The 18,766-nt window shown below is 45.5% G+C and overlaps 1 long non-coding RNA gene across 1 annotated transcript; it reads right to left on the bottom strand.

The window, feature by feature from the left end:
• Positions 1-84: 84 nt before the first annotated feature.
• LOC129386339 (uncharacterized) lies at positions 85-13,507 on the bottom strand. Its single transcript, XR_008613755.1, has 3 exons — positions 13,383-13,507; positions 1,761-1,848; positions 85-161 (listed from the first exon to the last, which is right to left on the bottom strand). It is a non-coding gene; the product is annotated as an uncharacterized lncRNA (long non-coding RNA).
• Positions 13,508-18,766: the final 5,259 nt, after the last annotated feature.

Here is an 18,766-nt window from a genome sequence, read left to right as displayed (position 1 = left end):
AAATTCTCATGCTGGTGATTAGCACGAAAGGCAACCAGAATTCAATTACTCGTTGTTTACCCATAACGTCAGGTGCGCTTTTAATTCTTACCCGGCTATGAAAAGCGCTGCAGCGTTCGTTGTAATTTCTTCGGTGGTCAGAGCCCTTTTTCTAGCACATCCTGAAAGAGAGCAAGAACAATTTCTTTTAACTCGTTCTTCATAACATTCCGAGGGAATTTATGCTGTCACTTTTTGTAAAGTTGAGTGTTCAATATTGTATACCATGTTTTTGCAATCATGAATGACGTTCCGTGTTTCCTCTTTATGCTCTATGTAATTTTCTTGTACTTCCTCTCTCATGGCGCAAGCCTCCGATTGTAGCCAATGATGTATATATAACTAAATAAATAAATCGAAAATATTAAGAACATTATCTGTAATTTCATAGACGTGTATGTAAGTAAAGTAACATAGCACACGTTTTTACGGGGAGATTGACTAATACCATAAGAGTTTGAAAACAGCGGCAGCCGCAGGTCTGTTTAATGTAAGTTCATTACAAAGCGAAATCACAACAGAAGAGTACAAACCATGAAAATAGTGATTCTATTAGGAGTCGCAAGCACCTCACGGTCACAATCGTAAGCCCTGACAATCGCGAGGACATTGTTCTTCCTTATATTTCATTCTTGCTTAGTAGCTGGATTGTTGTTTTAAAACGACTTGTGCTTGATGTCTAGGCAAGCAGACAGTGGTATTACGTCTTAGCTGAGTATGCATAAATAGCATCAGCCCTTTCAACCTGGTTATAGGCCACGCATTTTCTGAAGGTAACGGGTGGATTGGTTAAAGTACAGCCAAGGCTGCATGTGAATTTAGTCCTGCACTCCGTGTATCGTGACAGTCAGGATAATTTTGTAACTGTTTGGTACGACAAAAGGGTTTAAGCATTAGAAAATTCTAATGTAATAAATTACGGTATATATATATTGAACATATTCGATATAATGATACATAATTCGTCGTTTTCTCTATTTTTTGTGGACTGGATCTTAGAACCGTAGTGTATCTATTATAAACCACGAGCATTCTTGAAATCGCTTGGTCCCTAATAGAGTTAGGTGCCGTTCCAATAGCGGCTCCAACACCCCGCGTCGCTCCCCCAGATGTGCTTAACTATTCCTATACGGTAGTTTGAGCGAAAAGTTATTTTCAGTTCTCGAAAAGTGTCGTTGCCACAAGAACTGGTTTGCGAATCGGCTTCATAAGTGGTTATTTTTTCGCGCCGTAACGTCCTCTGGTCCTATCACAGACAAATGATTTGCGACTGCCAGCTGAGATACTGGTTTTAATATCACCTGATCACTCGTTTACTTCTGGAGGTCAACGCTTTCTTTTATGATTATCGCTATGTTTTCTACTATCCACAACGCTTTTGCGTCTATTTTGACAAACAGCATTTATTTTCAGATTTGCGTTGGTATTTGGCGACATGTATTTTCTCGTACGCAGTCTTATTCGGTTGCCTCTTCCATTATTGCTCTTCCAAAGATTACATTATTAATGCTAAAATTAGCGCGCTGGGTAGCGGACGCAGTTTGAGTTTTGCGCAATTTGTATTCAAGATGGTGCATATTTATATATTTATAAGTATACGTGCGTTTTTTCGAAATTTCACCGTGAGGACAATCCTTAGCTATGTTTCCTCAATTTAAACATTTCGCATTAGGCAGCAGGATACAATATGCTCTCAGAGAGAAAGGAATTTAGAGAGTCACCATTTGCAACTTTGTTATCGCCCCGTTCCTCTTCTGCCTCGATGTACTCCGCGTCGAGGAGACCTTGCAAGAAGTCATGCTTTCGCAGCTGTCACGTGATTGAAAAAAAAAAGAATTGCGTAACATTGTTTTCGACAAGGCAATAGATCACTATAAAAATTTTCGCTTGGCGCCAGTGATCTAGCTGCTTTCACTCAGGAAAGCAGGTGAAGCCTGCTTTTTTTGTATTCTCATTACACGCGGTAGACTAATTGGATCTAAGATCTTAATATTTCAACAGATAATCACTTCAAGTGTGGATTAAAGGAAAGGCTTGAAAAATGTTCCAAAAGCAAGGGGAACTCATACTTCAACGTGTTGCTTTCACTGGCTTTACTCAACAATAAAATAAAAAAAAAACGCAGACATTTCGCCACCTATGCTCGTGGCATCGTCAGTACACAAATGGCAACAAATGAGAAATACAGCCTATTTATGTATGATACTGCAGTAAACATCCGACAGGGGGCCACGGTTATAATTGCATGAAGATTGATTGCGACGTATGAACCATGATTCCTCAAATTTTCTTGGGCCCCATCGGTGTAACACCGATGGGGCCCAAGAAAATTTGTGGAATCATGGTTGATTTGATATGTTGTACAGCGTACTCAGAAACACCTACTAGAGTTGTTGTTGTTGTTGTTGTTGTTGTTTTCCCTGAGTGCTGAATATGGCCAGCGAAATATGAAACAAGAAGAAAAATATGAAAAATAACTAGTGCGTGCTTGCGCATCTGGATTGCAGCGCTCTGAATCCTGTTTCAAAAGAACGAAGCTCGCTTGCCAATCGCAAAACAAAACTACTTCGAACAGTGTCCAGTGTACGTCCCCATCTTGTTTGTGAAATCTAAATCCGCTACGGACCTAATGATAAGCCAGTGCCGAGCACGGACGCAAACTATGGAGTTTCATGCAATCAACTGTAGAGCGCACTGTGGTGCTAGTATTTAATGGAGCTTCAAGTAGGATGGTTCAGCCAGCACGGGAATTATGGTTAGCACATGTATTTGCCTAAACTTCGTCCTTCCTGCTATGCATATTGATCATTTTCGACAAAGTACTGTGTTTCATATTGACGTGGAAGTGAATTATACAGTCTGTTTACCATAGTTATTGCGTATTCTTGGTAAAAGGAAATTGTTATTGAACGCAAATCTGGTGGTACTATGAATCATCAGGTTAGATTGTGAAAATGGGATTGATGGTAGATCATTATTCACAAATCTGTAGAAAAAATACCTAGGTTGTATTTAGTGAGTCTATCAATGGTGAGGATGTTATTTTCGTGTAGTAGAGAAGTGACATTAGAAAAGCGTGGACTGTAAGTAATTATTATTGTGGCTCGGTTCTGAACTGTCAGAAGAGACGCAACATGAGTATTATAGGGGTTACCCAAACATATTAGGTCATAAGTAATATGAGAGAGGACAAAAGAGTGGTAAAGTGAGAGTAATACGCTACGTGCGAAGTAAGGGCGTGTTTTAATTAAGATGCGTGTACCATAAGCTATTTTCTTTTTTATGTAAGCAATATGATTGTGATATTTCAAATTACAATCAAGTAGAATACCAAGGAAAGATGAATATGATCTTGGAGGAAGGCGGTGAGGACCAAAAGTGATAGGTGAAATGGATGGTATGTTTCGCTGATGTGAAGAGAATACTACAAATTTAGTTTTAGTTACATTAGCAAATAACATGTTAACATTACACCACCTTAGGATATATTCTAAGTCAGCATTTAACTTATTAAAGAGAGATGAGATATCTTTATGAGAGATGAATAGAGTGGTGTAATCTGTGTACTGAATGCATTTTGTGGAAGAAAGAGAGTTAGGTAAATCATTAATATAAACCAAAAACAGAAGTGGCCCAAAGATAGATCCCTGAGGCCCACCAATGTTAGTAATTCGGTGTCGAAAATAAGCATTGGATGTCGAAACAACTTGAACTCTGTTATATAAGTAGCTTCGGGGTAGTGAAAGAGCAGGCACACAAATTCCGTATGCTTCGAGCTTACAGAAAACGATATTACGATTTATGCTATGAAATCCTTGCGTTAGAGCGATAAAAACTGAGCCGACGAGAAATCCTTCGTCGATTAAATTTTTTAGTTCGTCAGTAAGATGAATGAGTGCCAGCTCTGTGGAATATCCATGGCGAAAACCAAACTGGCATGACGAGAGGATATTAAATGTACAAAGCTATTTCGTTAGTCGAATTTCAATTAGTTTCTTAATAACTTTCCCAAAGAATGGTAGAATGCAAATAGATGTGTACTTATTTAATAATGAGCTATCGCCTTTTTAAGAAATGGATGATTTTTCCATGCTTAAGTTCAGAAGGAAATAAACCAGTATTGAATAATAAATTAAAATTAATGAATGTATATCTGAAATTAAGTGCACAAGTAATTTAATGTTAGCAGGGTGGACCTCATCACTTCCAGCGCTTGTCATCTTTAGATTATCTATAACAGCAGTTATTTCTTCTGGTGTTGTAGGGAAAAAAAAGAATGAATGAGGTAGATGGTTCATACTGATGGTCTGCGTAGGAGAAGGTAACTTGTTAAGAAAGAAAAAAACTACTAAAGGCTTGAGCTATATCGGCAGGAAGGTTGAGCTCCACTCCATCATTTAAACTTCTGGACACTTGGTTTAGTCGTGTGTTCCTGTTTAAAAAGGAGTTGACAATCTGCCATTTTTTCAGTGTCATTAGCCGCCTGTAAAATTTTTTTGCTCGAAATACAATTGTTTAGCTGATTTTAGTTTATAGGTAAGAGTGTTACAGAAGTTTTTATATTGAGCACGTAAGTTCATGTTAAACTGTTGCCTTTTGGTTTTCCTATATAAGTTATCCCGTTTGCGCAATGCTGTTAATAACTGCTGTGAGATCCATGGATTGTGAGAAAATGCTAAACTTATTTTACATTTCTTTTTGGAGGTGAACTGTCGTAAGTATGATATAACACGTGAAAAAAAATGTGGGAAAGGCATTCTGTGGGTCGTTTAGTGATTTAAATTCCGACCAATTTGTTTTAGCAAGAGCAGCTATGAAGCCGACTTTGTTCAGAACATCTTTAGTATGTGAAGGTAGGCACGGTCTTACGTTGGAATTGACGCGTAAGAGCTGGGCATAATGATCAGTGATGTCAATGTGCAAAACTTTTGCCTCTGGTAAATGAAGAAAGTTAGAAAGAGCATGATCAATAAGTGTACTTGTGCCGTTAGAAACTTCGCGTGTGGGGACGTCAATTAAAGAATCATATCCGTAGCTATGGAACTAACTAGTATAGTGAATACATATGGGTGATGTTTCATCGAGTAAATTAATATTCATATCACCCATTATAACAGCATTCTTATTTTCTAGTGATATAGTGTGTAAGATATGATCAAGATTGGTAGAGAAATCATTCGCTGACGGTGATGGGGAATGGTAAATGGAGCCAAATATGAAATTCTTGTTGTCCTGAGCAAGAAAGCAGTTACCGAATTCAATCCAAACAGATTCGCAATTAGTAATGGTTAAGCAAAGGTCGTGTCTTCTTCCATAAGCAATATTAAGAGAAACATATATGACCGCACCACTGGGACAGCTCGTTAATCTATAGCAGTATTCCGATTTATAATTAGGGAAGAAATACAAATTTTTTTTATCGTCAGATAATTAAGTTTTAGTAATGGTAATTAGTGAAAAGAAACTAGTTAGCGATGCGAGAAAATTATTGATTGCGTCGAAGTGCTTACGAAGACTCGTCGAGGTAAAACGAATGATGGAAGTAAATCCGCTTAAAAAGGAATTCACTTGATGGGGTTTCAGTAGGGAAGCCATAATTGTTATGTCAACTGCTTAAACAATGAGATCTAGTCTATTTTGGTTAGGTCAGATTCATCTCGATGGCGGAGAACTCTGCTGTTAGTAGTCTTCCTAGCCTTGATTTGGCAGTTGTCCGTCCGAAAGAACATCCAGTTCCTCTCTTTCTTCAAAGTTAGAGCTTTGGAAAAAAGAGCCTTATTAGATGGGGTCGGATGCTCGTTTAAAAAGACGAGAGCATTAAATGAGCCAAAAAATCCAGACACTAAGAGTTTGGCTTTAGGGGCTTTGCTCACAAAATCAGCTTTCTTAGTTCTGGAACAGAACCAAGCAATGATATATTTCTTGTCGTTAGCTCTGGTTGGTACGCAGTGAACAATGTCCTAATCGCTAGGCGATACGGGACAGCCAATTTTGATTCCTACTGTTTTCATTTTTACTATACAGTCCTCTCCCTGGGAGCAGGGAATGCCCTTGATCTCGACATTGCCAAGGTGAAAGTGAAGCTCCTCCATCTTGCGAATCGATGACTGGTTCTGAGATTTCAATTGTTTGTTCTCAAGAATTAGGGTAGCATTTTCGCTACGTAGTTCTTCTACAAGTGCGTTCAAGTGCTCGGCACATGTATTCAAAGAATCAACTTCTTTTTTTAGCTCGACAACATCAATCCCAGATTTCGTCATTCTTAGCAAGATTTTACCAAAGACGAGTTGATGCGTGTTTTTAGCCATGCTATTAATCTTAACTTCCGGCTCCTCAACTTCTTTCGATAGTTCTGCATTCGTCGGCATGGTATGATATTAAACAGAAACTCGGATAGAAAAAAAGGAAAACAAACTGTTGATGGCAGCGGCAACAGAAAATACAGAAATAGTAGAAAAAACGTAGGAATACCTGCGCAAACAAAGGACTCAGGGTTAGACGGGGATGATGCAATGCCGCTGCTTCCAGTGAAGAGCAGGCGTCGATGTCGGCTTGATTATAGGGCGCGCCGCGATAGCGGCGATCTCCAGCGGTGATTCTGCCGATGCCAGCAGCAGACCACGCAGTGGCTACGTAGTCGCAGATTCACCCGGTGGATGATTCAGCGCCGTCCAGGGAAGCAAGGCGGCGGGATGGCACCACGAAGACGGTCACCGAAGAAACAGCGGCCGACAAGGACAGCTTCGCAAACAGAGGATTCAGGGTTAGATGTGGATCATGCAATGCCGCTGCTGCCAGTAAAACTCCAGGAACGAGTCATATATTAGGCGCATAATGTAGCGGGACTCCTCTTTCGCACATCTCTAACAATATTCGGCGCCATTTATCGCCGCTACCACAAAGCCTGCACGTGGCCTCCGAGATGCATGGCGCGCCTGTGCGTGCGAACGCTGAGAAACGGGTCATCTTCCCCCCGGGCGCCTCTCTCGCGCTTCTTTCTGGACACGACGCGTCATCTAATGGCACTGCTGAGAAGTGCGCGCGTGGTCTCAGAGACGCCAAAGATGGCACACCGGCGCCTGCAAACGGTGAGGATTGTTCTCGCGCTTGCCGCACACACAGTGGCACATACTCAGTGACCCACGTTGACGAGAGGTTCATTGAAAAGTGGCAAATACCTATTGAATTCATGGCGCACTTCGCTAAAGCATAAGCGTCCAAAGCTTTCGTTTCAATGTCCCACATACCCAGTGCATTTATGGCGCAGCCTGCTAATGCATCGGGTTGCTGTCCTTGAGGAACGCATGTTACGTGGGCTCATTTCGCTAAGCATTGGATGAATTTCAATGATCTTTTCCGTCATTGTAGAGCGGCACATTCCAAGTGGCATATACACCTACTTAGCCAAGTTGGCGTGAGAGACTTTCATTGAAGAGCGGCACACGCCTACTTGCACATACGCAATGACTTAAGATGGCATCGAATGGGTCCATTGGCGACCAGCACAGACCAAGTGGCACATACTCGGTGCTCCATGTTGCCGTCAAAGCGTTTCTTCGAACAGGGACACCTACACAGTCCCCACTCTACAGTGACCTATGTCAGCGTAAAACAGGTTCGGGGAAGAGCGGCACGTGTGTAGACATTGCCACGTACTCATTAACCCAAGTTCGTGTGATGGTTGGTTTCGAACCCTGTTACTTCCACACAGAAGCCTGATGAGCTACCCAATCCATCACTGACTACCCAGTGACCAAAATAGGTCGGAAAACGGTTAGACGCGAACATAGAAAAATAGTATAACGAAGATAACGAACGTGAGCGAAGAGTCACCAGCATCGGCAGCATCAAGCACGCGGCAGAGGCTCGAGCTAGGGGGACTGTGCTCGGTGCATCCTAGAACCGGCTGTCGTTAAGAACTTCAATAAATCTCCTTTATAAGTGGTGGAGCCGTGCGGGGCAACGTTCCACTCTACCATCCTGGAACTGCATTCTCGGACGCTACCCTCTGCCATACCGGACGCCGACCAGCAGTCTCTTCCATCGCCACCCGTCCCTTGTACTGGCACCGTTCGCAAGCGGGAGCCTCCCATCTTCGGCGGAACCGACGACAACGACGTTGAAGAGTGGCAGTCGTCCTACGAACGGGTGAGCGTTCGGAACAAATAGAATGACTCGGACAAGCTGGCTTACGTATCATTCCACCGCGCGGGCGTGACCAGTGTCTGGTTCAGAAATCATGAGGGGGATATCCGAACGTGGTCGGCGTTCAAGACGTCGATTACAGAAGTATTTGACCGACCCGCCGTTAGGAAACTCCGAGCCGAGCAGGGTTTGCGTACACGCGCACAGGACACGGGTGAGACATTCACCAGCTATATACAAGCCATTCTCGATTTGTGCAGGCGCATGAATCCTGCCATGACGGAAGCGGAAAAGATCGAGCATGTCATGAAGGGAATCGATGATGACGCGTTCCAGATGCTCCTGGCCAAGGACCCGCAGACTGTTGGCGACGTTATCAGCTTTTGCCGGATCAGTGATGAATCACGTAAGCAGCGAGCTCTGACAAGGCCACATCCTACACCAAATGCCGCGTCACCCTGCAGCCTGACCACCGGCCCCGACCAAGCCTCCCTGATAAACCAAATCAAGTATTTTGTCCGCGAAGAAGTCGCACGACAGCTATCTCTGGTGTCCGTCACTCAGGAGTCTGCCAGCACATTGCCGTCTCATCTCCGTAACGTAATCCAAGAAGATGTGGGCGAAGCGCTGCCGGCTGTTCACCAGCCGTGGCTACACCGGTCACTTATGCTACGGTTGCTGCGATGGCCCCTCGCAGTGTGCTCGTAGGTCACTTCCTGCAGCCTGTGCACCGCCCTCCCCCTCCCGTCCCCTGGGCCACCACGGCCGTTGCTAATCCGTGGCGTACGCCAGTCAATCGCCCTATATGCTTTGTATGTAGGTATCCCGCTCATGTCACAAGGTTCCACCGCCGCCGATCGCAGGCGTTTGATGACGATTGACGAGTGCCCTACGTGTCGCCCGATCCAAATGAGCCTTATGAACCCTTCGACCCATCACCAGCTCGCTCCCAGACTGATCGAACGCCTCCGGTCACCCTCCCCACGTCACCGTCGCTGATGCCCTCTCATCACTTTGTTACCTGAAAAGCGCTTCCTTTGCTTTATGCAGCTCTTGACCTTGCCGCCGGTGTCAGCACGATGCCCATTTGCAATCATCTTTCATCGCCGCTATCACTGCTCCGCCGAAAATGCATTGGTCACGTCGAGTCGGTCGATTCAACACGAGTTGTCTCCGTCCTCGACCAAGTGCCTTGTTCTACCGTCCATGAACTGAGTACCCTCTCCGCCCCGGACTCAACACGGACTGGTGTGTTCAGCCCATTCGTTGCCGAAGATCTGACACATTCGCAGCGATCTGAACTTCTCGCGATTCTTCAGCACTTCCGCCGTCCTTTCGACGTTGCGCAAACATCTCTTGGCAGTGCATCGACAGTCGAGAATCACATCGACACTAGCTCTCACTCACTGCTGCGACAAAGACCGTATCGCGTGTCTGTTACGGAACGTCGCGTCATAGCAGACCAGGTCGATGACAGGCTCCGTTGAGGCGTCATTCAACCTTCAAAGAGCCCATGGGCCTCCCATGTGGTACTAGTTAAAAAGAAAGACGGTTCCATCCGCTTCTGTGTTGATTTTCGACGGTTGAACAAGATCACGCTGAAGGACATCTACCCATTACCACGCATCGATGATGCTCTGGACTGTTTGCAGGGAGCTGATTTCTTTGCTTCGCTGGATTTGCGGTTAGGCTACTGGCAGGTTCCGATGGCAGAGGCCTATAGCCCGAAAACTGCCTTGATCGTACCTGACGGCTTGTATGAATTCACCGTCATGCCTTTCGGACTTTGCAACGCACCTGCTGCGCTCGAAAGAATGATGGATATTGTTCTGCGTGGCGTGGTCTTCGTCCCTGGTTTCGTAACATACCTGCTCCGCCTCCAGCACGTACTCACTTGCTTGGCCAACGCCGGGTTGCAACTTAACCTGAAGTGACGATTTGCTGTTCGTCAGCTCACAATTTTAGGCCACGTCGTGTCAAAGGAGGGCATTCGCCCGGATTCTGAGAAGCTACGTGCTGTTACTGCGTTCCCAAAACCTACCATGAGAGAGCTACGCAGTTTCGCCCACCTCTACTCTTACCTCCGACGATTCGTTCAAAACTTTGCGCCAACTATATCGCCTCTCACGCAGCTCCTTTGTGGCGCTAGAGATCTTGCATCATGGGTCTCCAGAGCGTGACGTCACCTTCACAACCTTGCACCGTCTTCTCACGACGCCACCCATTCTTCACCATTTTGACCCTCGAGCGCCAACGTTCGAAACGTCGTCCGAATTGTCCGAATTACGTTCGAAACGTCGTCCGCTTTTGTCATGAGTGACAACGCCGCAAAGCGCCACCGCACAACTCCGCCGCTGAACTCTAAGCTTTAAAACGCCCTTCACAACCCTTTGATCGTGTGGGCATCGATCTCTATGGGTCACTTCCATTGACTCCTACCGGCAACAGGTAGATAATCGTTGCGGTAGACCACTAAACACGTTATGCGGAGACTGCTGCTCTACCAAATGGTACAGCTCAGGAGGCCGACAATTTCATACTACGCCGTTTTCTCCTTCGTCATGGAGGTCCACGTGAACTTTTCAGCGACAAAGCCGTGCCTTCTTATCTGAAGTCATCGAGCAACTGCTTGCTGAATGCACTATTGTTCATCGTAAATGCACTGCTTATCACCCACAGACTAACGGGACCACTGAGCGCTTCAATCGACCTCTTGGGGACATGCTCGCCATGTATGTCTCACCTGATCACTCTAATTGGGATCTAGCTCTCCCGTTTGTCACCTACGCCTACAAAACCGCGACACAGGCCACTACCGGATTCTCGCCCTTTTGCTTTCTTTACGGCCGTCATCCTTCGCACGCAATCGACACCTTTCTGCCCTACCGGCCGGACACATCCGAATGGCTGCCGATCTCGGAAGCCGCCAGACACGCCGAGGAATGTCGCCAGCTGGCCCGCCGATTCTCGTCGGCAGACCAGAACCGTCAAAAAGCTGTTCACGACGCCCAGAACTCGACTCCCACTTTTCTCGCCAGCGCCCTCGTCTGGTTGTTAGTGCCACACCGCACACCTGGGTTCGCTTCAAAACTCCTTCCGAAGTACGACGGGCCATACCACGTTCTCGAGAGACCACCACCCGTTAATTACCTGGTTGAGCCGCTAATGCCGCTGTCCGACATGCGACGTCATAACCGCGAAGTCGTTCACGTTCAGCGTCTCAAGCCATATCACCATAATAGTGTCCTGCCAGAAGACTAAGTCGCCAGGATGGCTCCTTTATTTCCGCGGGGCCATTGTAAGGAAGATAACAAACGTGAGCGCAGAGTGGGGGGGGGGGGGGGTTTAACGTGCCAAAACCACTTTCTGATTATGAGGCATGCCGTAGTGGAGGACTCCGGAAATTTCGACCACCTGGGGATCTTTAACGTGCACCTAAATCTAAGTACACGGGTGTTTTCGCATTTCGCCCCCATCGAAATGTGGCCGCCGTGGCCGGGATTCGATCCCGCGACCTCGTGCTCAGCAGCCACACACCATAGCCACTGAGCAACCACGGCGGGTGCGCGCAGAGTCAGCAGCATCGGCAGCATCAAGCGCGCGGCAGAGGCTCGAGCTAGGAGGACTGTGCTCGGTGCATCCTAGAACTGGTTGTCGTTACGAACCTCAATAAATTTCCTTTATAATAGATAGATAGCCCTCGGAAACTACATGAAGTAGCCAAAGAATGCTAACGCATTGCTCACATTATTCAGATTGTTTCACAGCAGGATTCGAAATTAAGGCCTCTAGCGAAAAATTCCGATATTGAAACCATTACGAAACGGACCCAAGGACACATACGGTTTCTCACTATATTACCTAGAGGGAAATCTGGCACTGCTGCGCTATGGTATGCATAGGAATGCCGGTATATTGTGACTTCGTATGGGCATCGTTCTCGGAGAGCCAGGCAAGCCCTTTTCCATCTGCCACAATGATCCATATTCTACTAAAACAGCATGTAAAAAGCTGTTTTAGCTTTATTATTATACAAAAACACGTTTTGTTTAACAATGAAAACTTGTCATTGTATGTACAATTACATGATACGTAAAAAAGTATCAGTGGGCCGCTCAAGTTGGAGGACAGACGACAAGATTCGCGCTCGCTTTGAAACAGTTTTTCGTCTGTTCTTGCTTTTCTTCGCTTGGTCATGCATTGTAGGTGAGTAAAGATGTAATACGCATGAATGGAAACATGTTATGAAGATTTTACTCTGAGAACGCGTTATTTGTGTAGCCATATCCACGTTTTAGACGAAGCCTCTTACAACACCAGCTAACACAACCTTCGCAGACACATATACCATCATTCCCATGACGGCACAGCGCCCCTTAAGAAACTCCCATAGACGGTGGCGGCAGATTTCCCTCTAGGTGTTATTGTGAGAAACTCTTGCATGGACAAGCAGAACCACTGCAATTAGCAGCGGTTATTCTTATTCGCAGAGTCTTATTGCCTTCTGCATTTTAAGAAAAGTATAAATTGCTTTGAAGTTTATGTCATTGAAGGTACATAAAGCCTAATAAACGAAGCCACAAGAACATCTGAAGCCACAAGCAGGAAGATCATTGAAACCCATGCGCTAACCACCATTCCCATGATGGCTTCGTGATCACGCCGCCAGTGTTTCCTCTAGCACTTGTTGTAGGAAATTCTTCGACGCAAACACACTCGTAGTCCTTTGATGGGCATGCGGCCATCGTTCCTTTGAAACACGATAGAGAGCGCCGCTACCGACACGCACAAGCGTGCAGTGAGATTAATACTTTTCATATTTCGTGGGCGTTTTTCAGATCTCCAGGAAATACAGCCGCGTGAGAGACAACGTCATGAAAGCCAGTTTATTAAGTCTTTTTGAGCTCGCTCTAGAACTTTTAATATACGACTTGTGTCCAAGAATGAATATTTAAAATTTTGCAGAGTTAAATGGGACTAGTAAACTAAGTAAAAGCGCTTCAAAAAACTGTTGCGTAATTCAAGACGACTGCAAACAACGTACTGTTGAACTCATTCTACTAATAAGGTATACCGCTTTTATTTTAAATTCTGGTTCTAATAACTCGGTACACACGGTGCGCATGAGTACGCAACATTATTCCTTGCGTCTACAGAAGTAATTCCTAATACCCAAGTGGCGCAAACTTTGCACTCACCGAGGGATCGCTCTTTCTCAGCTGAATCACCTTGGCTGTCGGTTCATTCAGGTCTCCCAATGAAAATTCTCCAAGGACAAGCGAAAGCCAGTAGAGCGGCATCATGAGCGCCCCAAGTGAGGTCGTGCTCTCTAGAGAGAAAACATTTATAAAAAGCTGCATTCTAATGACTGTTCAAAACTGATCAGCTCATTCAGAGAAAGTATCTAGTAAACACTTTTTTGACATAGCTGCTGCGCAATAGTTAGCTTATCAGCCTTGAGGGAAACTCGGCTGATAATGAATGTGTCTGCAGCATGATATTGCAGGGACGGTGCCACAGAGAGAGAAACACAAAGGAATTAAGGACGGGGGATTAATCAGAGATTATCTCCGCTTGGCTACCCTGTACCGGGGGAGAGGGAAAGCGATGCGATATATGAGAGATCTTTTGTTGAATGGGTGGGGGATCGCTGAGCATGAGTCTCCAAGCACCTCATTGCTGTCACTTTATGGTGTTATGAGCGGACGATGTTAGGGTCTGGAGAAAATTTTGGGTGCCTTGCTCCCTCGTGACCATTTAGGCTCGCCCCTGCGATATCGTTCGTTTCGTCGAAGGTCAACCGGATGGTTTTTAATCTTGAGATCTTTCTACTGCACACCATTACTTAAGTGATAAATATATGTTATTCGAAAATTCTTCAGAAGTGCAAATGTGCAGGTCAGTTGGCTTAACATTGTCATGAAAAAATAGCGCAATACAAAGCGCCGAGTAAGACTACACAGCACCTGGGTCAGACACTATGAATTGAAAAAGAGTAAATATTTGTATTGGGCAAAGTATGAACTCACGTGCGATCATATGAAAAGGTCCCTTCATAGTACCCCTTAGGGCAGCCTTGGCGATGACCATAAAAGGGTGGTCGGGCTTCCCTTGAAAGCGTTCGTCGATGCCGAAAGATCCTCGGGCTACGTAGTCCATGGAGAGTTCCTCAAATTTGCGAAGCATGTGAACCTCTTCTCCAGTGTCCGCGTACTGCTGAAGAGACTTGATGAAGATACTTGCATCTTCTTCAATGTGTGGCATCATCTAGAGTTTAGAATGTTTGCTCTCTATATGGTGCATTCACTACTTATCTAGAAAAGCGCACTTGTATTGGCTTCGCAATAAAGATAACAGAAATTGAAGGCGATAACCCGTAAGTGATTAAGACCAACGGCTTATAGTTCGTAGTCGTCCTAACTTACTAAGAACACTTCTTGCGGTGTAATTAGTTAACTTGTTAGCTAAGTTTATTCATGTTAAATTTGATGTAAAAATATTGTAGATATTGATGCAAAATAAAGTTCTTTCCAAATGCCAGCTTTTACGCTTGCTCTTAGGAAAGTCCATGAAATGGCGCGCTTGCACATCTACTTTGTAGCGTTCTTAATTGTGCCTCGAAAAAAGAAATGAAAGGCTTAATGCCGCGTGTCCAATGTACAAAGAAGTGGTCGAACATGACCAGCCAAACACCATAAGTCAGCGCAACATCGTAGAGAAGGCGACGACGAAGTGTCTGCTCGGTAGAAAGTTTGAATTTCTCTTGCCCTTTTTTTGTGTGAAAATATACGTGTGCCTCTGACGCGTCGCTTGTTTCTCCGTTGGTGATGGACGTGGACCACCTCGGACGTCTACCAGACTCGGAGGCGTCACCACTGGCCGTGTCAAGAAAGCAAAGCATACTGGCCCTGATAGCGTCTCTGACAGCGACGAGACCCGTATCAGCAGCGAGGATCCCTCCGACGTCGAGTTAGAACTTGTTGTGGGCCGTAAGGCGAAGTGACGTAACACCAGGACCTCTTCTTCCTTGAGCAAATTGAATGAAATACCACAACGGAGGCCTGTGACCAACTGGATACTTTTCGTTCCTGCTGTGCCCGATGGGAACACGAAACGGCTCAACAGGCAAACTATTTCGGTGGTCCTGGAAGAATTGGTGCCGAATGAAATTACTGATATCGGAGTGAATACACGTAAGAGCGTACTGGGCGATTGATGTCACGCACGCGGCCGCGCTGTATACCATGCGCTACGTCACCAACCTTGACGGAATGAAGGCCCGTTCCCACATCCCGCTTGGCCCTGACGTCATCGCCCATGTCATCTACGATATGGATGCCACCATTCCCAGCTCTGACTTAGAAGTTCTTGTAAAAGCAGCCAATGAAGCTGCTGTCGTCGCGAGTGTTACCCGTGTGCGCAACTCACGTTGTTTGAAGGTAGTAATCAAGGGGGAATATCTACCTTCTAATGTAAAATTGGGCCATTTTCGGCATCCTGTACGACCTTTCACATCGAATCCACTACAGTACCTCAACTGCATGAAGAGGGATCATGCAAGAATACAGGAGTGTGTTCTCGCTGCGCTGAAACCCACTCCGCGGATGATTGCAGGGCGACTGTTCTCAAGTGTTCGAATTGTCATGGGTCCAGTGAAGCTTCGCCAAAGGATTGCCCAAACATTAAAAATGAGCTGGCTGTCCTAAAACAAATGGCGAGAGACCATTCATCTCATCGGGAGGCTGCCAAAACCATCAGAAAGAGGCGATATCAACGCCGAAGTTCGTTAAAGTCGGGGCCTCTACCACGTTCGTCGCCTGCACTGCTACTCCACCTCCCTTACCCACACCGGTCGCAGCAGATAGGAACCAGAAGGCTGAAAAAAGCAAGGCAGTTTAGAAATGCGCGTTAATCGCCTTTACGCGCAAACCCATAGCACCGTACCCTGTTTCTCTCAATGTCCAGGCTATCAAATACCAGAAGACTCACCGCTTATCATGTATGATTATTAACAGAGACTTTTCATGGAGCCCCCACTGCATCTACCTGAAGTGCAGACTAATTTATATTGTACATAGAATGAGGTTCATGTGCGAAAAAACATGGAGTACGTTGGTACGGTCCACGCTGCAGCTGTACAGAGCACTGTTTCTGGGCTTTTTATGGTACAGCTTGCCGGTTTTGGCTAAACCATGTAGAACAAACATTTATACCCTCGAAAGTTTGCAGCTGCATGTTCTACGGACATGTCTTGGACTACCACGATGCGTCTCGACTCACGCAAGAATCATGACGGCTAGACACTAGTTGGCTGCAACATATATAATGACTGACAACCGAAGAGCACACATTCGACATCTGTGTCGCGTACCCAGTCACTACATGGCTGATTTACGAGCGCAGAGACCACAAGCCACATATTCCAAACTTGTTGCGACGCATCAAGGCTACCTTCCGTCGGGCTTTACACCAGCAGCAAGACCACTGTTTCCCCTGTGGTGGCTACGAGACAAGTACGCCTCACGAGTCCGGGAATCACGAGCAAGGCCCGTCATTCAACAGTGGCTCTACGTCAGTTAACAATGTTGTTACTCAATATTACTGAACGAGGCATATGAACAAAGAATGCACATTTACATCGATGAATCTGTGACAGCCACCAGCTCCACAAGCGCTGCTATCATCCCGGCGTTACAAGTCACAATTACGTTAAAAGCGTCCCATATAACGACCTCTACAGCAACAAAACTTGCCGCTCCACGTGCCGCTGTTGATTACATCGCACAAGGCAAACCTCGAAAGTGGGTCGTTTTTTTTACTCCAAGGCAGCCCTTCAGAGTCTGTAGTCCACCTTACCGCACAGGATTCATGAAGAACTGGTGTTTTGAGACCAGAGAGGTTCTTCATCCAGCGCTCATAAACGGACGTGACATCACCTTCCTATGGCTTCCGGGGCACTGTGGCGTTGTCGGAAATATCCTTGCTAATGATGCCACCCGTTCCATCCACAAAAGAACCCTGACAATTCCGATAGCATTATCAAGGACAGACGCTGCGTTAGGTTTTTCTTTATTTGCTCAAACCAAGACTGCAACTTTGTGGAACACCCCGATTCTCTCCAACTGCCATTTCCCCTGGCTGGATCCTACACTGAAGCTGCAGATTCCGTCGCACTTCTTCCACCATGATGCAACTTTACTGGGCAGCCTCTGCTTACTGGTGGCTTTTACGAAAGCCTTCTCATTCCTAATTGGAATGTCCGACACACCGATTTGTGACGCGTGCAAATGGGAAGAGACGACTGAGGACGTGTTGTGTTTTTATAATCTCTATCAGATCGAACGCGACGTTCTTCAGGTGGTGTTAAACCGATTGGATAGCACACCATATTCAGGGACTAAGATTCCCAGACCATGGCACCACGCGTCGCAAGCTTGCAAGGTGACGCGGGCCCTACTACGTTTCATATTTTATTTGTTGTCATTGTTTGCTGGCGTCTTACGATATACTAATTACAAAGCTATAGCCTGTAAACCCCTACACGTGTACATATATATGTTCTTATAGGTTCATAGTTTTCAATTGTTTGCATTATAGAGTCGCGCCTTTTGTTATTTCCATGGATTAAATTTATCATCCTGTATACATATTTCACTCAGTACACACTCTTAACGCACACCTTTGGTGAGGCGCAGATCAAGCACTCATCATCAGTGACGCACAGCCGCGTGCGTTAAGAATGAAAGCAATGATAACCATATATGACTCTCATAATGCACCAACGATGCCTCGCTTAATCCAGCGTGGACCCTTTGGCCGCTGAGAAATAGCTTATTTGCACGTTAACCGTTTGGGTTCATCGGTTCAAGTCTTTCCTCACACCATAAGAACATCCGGAATTGAGTTGAATCGAAGTTTCACAAATTATCCGAGACTACCTTCCGCTCATCTTGAAACAGCGCCAAATCTAGAGAAATTTGTCTATCCAAGGCACATGTAACGTTCGTACGAGGTGAGTACCAACAACCTCTTTGCAGGTCGATCAGAATTCCTATCCACTTGACTTACAATATTTATGTTATCAACAACTAGTCTCAGTAACTCAGTGCCAATCGCATTGCACTACTGAGTCCAACGTCGCCGTTTCGATCCCGGCTGAGGCGGCCGCATTCCGACAGGAGCAGAATTCAAAGATACTCAGAGGAGTCAACCCTCAGCTCATAAAAATTATTTTTTCTAGGATTTTACGTGCAGAACTACGATCTGATTATGAGCCATGCCATAGGGTAGGACTCTGGATTATTTTTGCGAACACACGAGGTTCCTTAACCTGCATCCAATGCACGGTACAAGAGTGCTTTTTTTCGTTACCGAGCCCACCAGAATGTAGTCGCCGCGGCCGGCATTTAACCCACGACCACCTCGCGTGCAGCTGCGCAATGCCACAGACACAGATGTATGAAAGTTTCATGAAATTGAAATGAAATTTTCACTGACAAGAGATAGCACTTAAGTCTTAATTGCTGTTTTATTTGACTGTGACATTGTAACTGAGTTCACAACGTAACGTATCTGTGAAAAC

The sequence above is a fragment of the Dermacentor andersoni genome, chromosome 4 (assembly GCF_023375885.2).
Source record: "Dermacentor andersoni chromosome 4, qqDerAnde1_hic_scaffold, whole genome shotgun sequence".
NCBI lineage: Eukaryota > Metazoa > Arthropoda > Arachnida > Ixodida > Ixodidae > Dermacentor > Dermacentor andersoni.
Note: the sequence above shows the minus strand (reverse complement) of the source record. Positions and strands in the feature narration are given on the sequence as shown.